Source organism: Diceros bicornis, chromosome 32, assembly GCF_020826845.1.
Source record: "Diceros bicornis minor isolate mBicDic1 chromosome 32, mDicBic1.mat.cur, whole genome shotgun sequence".
In the NCBI taxonomy this organism is placed as follows: domain Eukaryota; kingdom Metazoa; phylum Chordata; class Mammalia; order Perissodactyla; family Rhinocerotidae; genus Diceros; species Diceros bicornis.
The window spans coordinates 10942563-10948400 of NC_080771.1; positions in this window are offsets into that span (position 1 = coordinate 10942563).

Sequence of the window (5838 nt, forward strand, 5' to 3'; positions counted from 1 at the left end):
CCACATCTCTGGGAGCAGCTCCAGGAAATCTCAGTGATTCTGATGCACACAAACCACTGCTTTAGACCAAACATACAAAATCAAACCAAAGGCCACCCCTGAACAATGAAATCCTGAGAAATGAGAATGCCTGCAAGTCCAGCCCCCGTCCAGGTTCCTCGGAGGGACAGGCCTGAGGCATGGAGGGTCCAAGACCGCAGCACTCACCATGGAGTCCACGCCCCTGCCTCCAGGACACTGGGCCTCAGCCTTGCCCAGGCTTGCCCAAGGAACTTCTTAGGGGGTTGCTTCCCTTCCCCTGAAAATTTCCCTGGATGGTCTCTGTGGTGGACTCCCAGTAGCCTCGGGCCCTGGGCCTGAGCTAACCAGCCCCACACTGCCAGGGGGGGTGGTGGCCGCCCCCCTCCCCGGGCCTCAACCTCCTGACCTCCCCATGCATCTTCCAAACTTGACCCCACCTGCTTTGCTTCAAACCACAGCCCATAAAGCCTCTGGCATTTGATCCGTCCCAGCAAACTGTTTTCACCACCAGAAACCTCTGCAAGAGTTTTGGCCAACAGCAACAAAAAGAGTTTTCACAATAAAAAAAAAAAAAATCTTCTCTAAAGTGGGGTTTCCCAAACTTCTTCCTTCTCTCATCCTCATAAATTTTTGCCCAATCCACCCTCTGTCTGCACTATTGTCACCTACATATTTTTTCAATTAAACTTTTTATTTTGAGGTACTTGTAGATTCACATGCAGTTATAAGATACAATACAGAGAGACTCTGTGTACCCTTTACCCAGTCTCCCCCAATGACAACATCTTGCAAAACTATCTCTACAACATTGCTATTGACATTGAAACAGTCAAGATATGAACATTTCCATCACCACAAATATCCCTCCTGCGTGGTGCCCTTTTAGGGCCGTACCCTCCTCCCTCCCGCCCTCACCCCTTCTCAGCCCCTGGCAACCACTAATCTGAGCTCTATTTCTATACTTTGGTCATTTCCAGAATGTTATAAAATTGGAATCATGAGTATGTAATCTTCGGGGACTGGCTTTTTTCAGTCAGCATGACTCTTTGGAGATTCATCCAAGTTGTTGCATGTATCAATAGATCGTTACTTTTATTGACAAGTAGTGTCCCAAGGTATGGATGTACCAGACTTGTTTTTATTCGTCCACGCATTGAAGGACACCTGGGTTGTTTCCAGGTTTTGGCTCTTATGAATAAAGCTGTGATAAACATTCATGTACAGGTTTTTATGTGAATATAAGTCTTTATTGCTCTGGGATAAATGCCTAGAAGTGCAATTACTGGGTCATATGGTAATTGCATGTTTAGTTAAAAAACTGCCAAGCTGTTTTCCAGAGTGGCTGTACCATTTTGCATTCCTACCAGCAATGTACGAGTGATCCAATTTCTTCACATCCTTTCCAACATTTGTCGTTGCCACTACCTTTTTTTTTTTTTTTAGCCATTCTGATAAGTGTGTAGTGATATCTCATTGTGGTTTTAATTTGAAGTTCCTACTGGCTAATGCTGTTGAACATCTTTTCATGTGCTAATTTGCCATCTGGGGATCTTCTTCGTGAAATGTTTCTTCATGTCTTTTGCCCATGTTTTAATTTGATTATTTGCTTTTTTATTGTTGAGTTTTGAGAGATCTTTATATATTCTAGATACTAGTCCTTTTTTGGGTTTGTGGTTTACAAATATTTTCTCCCAGTCTGTAGCTTGTCTTTTCATCCGCTTAACAGGGTCTTTCACAAAGCAAAAGTTTTTCATTTCAATCAAGTCCAAATTATCAATTTTTCCTTCTATAGATTGTGCCAAGTCTAAGATCTCTTTGCCTAGCCCTGCATTCTGAAGATTTTCTCCTATGTTTATTCTAAAAGTTCTATAGTTTTCTTTTACATTTAAATCTGTGATCCATTCTGAGTTAAATTTGGTAGGAGGTGTGAGACTTGGGTTGACGTGGAGGTTTTTTTTGTTTTTATGGAGGGGCCTACAGATGTCCAATTGTTTCAGCACCATTTGTTGAAAAGGCTCTCTTTCTTTTGCAACTTTGACAAAAATCAGTTGGATCTATTTTGGGTTCTCTGTTCTGTTCCATTGATCTGCGTGTCCATCCTTCTGCTGATAGCACACAGTCTTGATTACTCTAGATATGTAATAAGTCTTGAAATCAGGTAAACTAATTCCTCCCACTTTATTATTTTTCAAAATTGTTTTAGCTATTTTAGTTCCTTTGCCTTTCCATATAAATTCTAGAATATACTTATCTATATGTACAGAAAACCTTGCTGGGATTCTGACAGAAATTGCATTAAACCTATTTATCAGTTTGGGAACAATTACATTTTTACTAAGTTGAATCTTCCAATCCAAGAACACAGTATGTCTCTCCATTTGTTTAGATCCTTGATTTCTTTCATGAGCATCACATAGTTTTAGCATACAAGTCCTAGATATGTTTTGTTAGATTAGCATACAAGTCCTAGATATGTTTTGTTAGATTTACACCTAAGTATTTTATTTAATTATTTTTGGTGATTTTAAATGGTATTGTATTTTTAATTTTGCTACTCATGTTCATTGCTAGTATATGGAAAGAAACTTTTTTTGGTATGTTTATCTTATATTTTGCAACCTTGCTGAACTCACTTGTTAGTTCTAGGAGTTTGGGGTTTTTGGGGTAGATTTCTTGAGATTTTCTACATAGATAATCGTGTCATCTGCACAGAGACATTTTTATCTCTTCCTCTCCTATCTGTATATCTTTCACTTCGTTTTCTTGCCTTATTGCACTGGCTAGAACTTTCAGCACTATGTTGAATAAGAATAGTGAGAGCAGACATCCTTGCCTTGTTCTTTTTTTTTTTTTTTTTTTTGAGGAAGATCATCCCTGAGCTAACATCCATGCTAATCCTCCTCTTTTTGCTGAGGAAGACCGGCTCTGAGCTAACATCCATTGCCAATCCTCCTCCTTTTTTTTTTCCCCCAAAGCCCCAGTAGATAGTTGCATGTCATAGTTGCACATCCTTCTAGTTACTGTATGTGGGACGCGGCTCAGCATGGCCAGAGAAGCGGTGTATCGGTGCACGCCCGAGATCCGAACCCGGGCTGCCAGTAGCAGAGTGCACACACTTAACTGCTAAGCCACGGTGCTGGCCCTCTTGCCTTGTTCTTGGTCTTAGCGGGAAAGCATTCAATTTCTTGAGTGGAGTGTTCTATAGATATCAATTAGATCCTGTTGACTGATGGTGTTGTGGAGTTCTTCTCCATCCTTGCTGATTGTCTCTCTAGTTGTCCCATCAACAGATGAGAGAGGGGTGTTGATGTGTTCAACTATTCTGGCGGATTTGTCCATTTCTCCTTTCAGTTCTATCAGTTTTTGTTTCACATATTGTGCAGTTGTGTTGTTTGATGCATACACATTTAGGATTGCTATGTCTTCTTGGTAGATTAACCTTTTTATTATGATATACTGTTCCTCTCTGTCTCTGTAATCTTTTTTCCTCTGAAGTCTAGGCACTCCTGCTTTCCTTCAATTAGTGCTTGCATGATATATCTTTTTCCACTCTTTAATTTTCAACCTGCCTGTATCATTATATTTGAAGTGAGTCTCTTCGAGATAGCATATAGTTGGTTCATGTTTTATAATCCAATCTGTAAATATCTGTCTTTTAATTGGTGTTTTTAGACCATTTGCATTTAATGTAATTATTGATACGATAAAGCTTATCAACAGATCGATAGAGCGATCTGACATTTTATTTTTTGTTTTCTGTTTATTCTGTTTTTCATTTCTCTTTTCTTTTTCCTGCCTTCCTGTGAATTACTTGAACAGTTCTTAGAATTCCATCTTGATTTACCTACTATGGTTTTGAATGTCTCTCTTTGTATAGCTTTTTAGTGGTTGCTCTAGGTATTCTATTACACCTGTATAACTTATCACAGTCTACTGGCATGATCCTTTTGCCACTCTGAGTGAAGTATAGAAATCTTACCTCCCTTTAGGTCCCTTTACCATCCCCAATTTGTAATACAATTGCCTTTAAATTTTCCTCTTTATACATTTAGAACCACATCAGACAGTGTAATAGTTTTTGCTTTAACTGTCAGACATAATTTAGAAAACTTCAGAGAAGGAAGAAAGTCTATCGTATTTACCCATATTTTTGCTTTCCATGTTCTTTCATCCCTCCTGATGTTCCAAAGTTCCTTCTTGTATCATTTCCTTTCTGTTTAAAGAATTTCCTTTAGTCATTTTTTTTTAGGGTAGGTATAAAGTCTCTTAGTCTTCCTTCATCTGAAAATGTCTAGATTTGCCCTTATCCCTGAAGAACATTTTCAGTGGCTATAGGAGTCCAGGTTTTCAGCTCTTGAAAAATATTGTGCCTCTTCCCTCTGGCCTCCATCGTTTTTGATGAGAAATCTACTGTCATTTGAATTGTTTTTGCCCTATATGTAAGGTATTGTTTTTCTCTGGATACTTTCGAGATTTTCTTTTTCTCTTTACCTCTAGTTTTCAGAAGTTTAATTATGATGTGTCTTGGAGTGGCTTCTTTGGGATGCCCTCTTTGACATTCATTCAGCTTCCTGAATCTGTAGGATTATATCCCTTACCAAATTTGGGAAGTTTTCAGCCATTATTTCTACAAGTACTTTTTCAGCCCTGCCTTCTTTCTCCTCTCCGTCTGGGACTCTGATGATACAAATATTAGATCTTTTGTTATAGTCCCACAACTCCCTGAGGCTCTGTTCCTTTTTATTTTTTTTCAGTCTATATTCTCTCTGTTGTTCAAATCGGGCAATTTCTATTGTTCCATCTTCCAGTTCACTGATACTTTCCTGTCTCCTTTGTTCTGCTGTTGAGCCCACCCACTGAGGTTTTTATTTCAGCTATCGTATTTCTCAGTTCTAAAATTTCCGTTTGCTTCTCTTTATACCTTCTGTTTGTTTGCTGAGACTTTCTGTTTTTTAATTTGTTTCAAGTACATTTATAATTGCTCGGTGAAGCATTTTTATTATGGCTGCTTTAGAATCTTTGTCAGAGAATTCTAACACCTCTGTCATCTCAGTGTTGGAATCTATCGATTGTCTTTTTTATTCAGTTTGAGATCTTTCTGATTCTCGATGTGAGTGATTTTTTGAAATCTGGACATTTTCATATAACGAGACTCTAGATCTTGTTTAAGCTTTCTGTTTTAGCTGGTGTTCTCTGATGCTGCTCCAGCAGGGGAAGCGGGAGACACCACCTGGTTACAGCCAGGTGGAGGTAGAAGTCCAGGTTTTCCACTTGGCCTCTGGTGACGTGGGTGGGGGCAGTGCTCCTCATTCCTGTTGGGTGAGGGTGTTCTCTACTGACACTACAATGGTGGTGGCCTCTTTACTGCTGGGCAGTGCTGAACGTCCTGACTCTCCACTAGCCCTCCTCTGATACCACCCCAGAGGGGCGGAGGAGGGGTGCCTCATTACTGCCAGGTCAAGTGGAAGTGCAGGCTCCCCATGTGGTCTCTCCACTGACACCTCGGCAGGAGAGCCTCGTTGTTGGCTGCGGGGCCTCGTTATAGCCTGCTGAGGGTGGAGGTCTAGTCTCCTCATTCAGCTTTTGCTGTTGTGGGTGAGGGTGGGACCACAGTGTTTTCGGTTTTGGGCTGGAGTAGATGGTTATTGTCTAAAAGTTTTCTGTCTTGCCAGCACGCCCCTTTCCTGGTCCTTTGGCTAGATTAGAGAGCAGGCTTCTGTTGGGGCTTTTTCTGTCTGTCCCCATTGGCATTTCCGGTTGCTAACTTCTTCAGTTCCAAGTGTGCAATATATAAGGCAAAACAAAAACCCAGGGAGC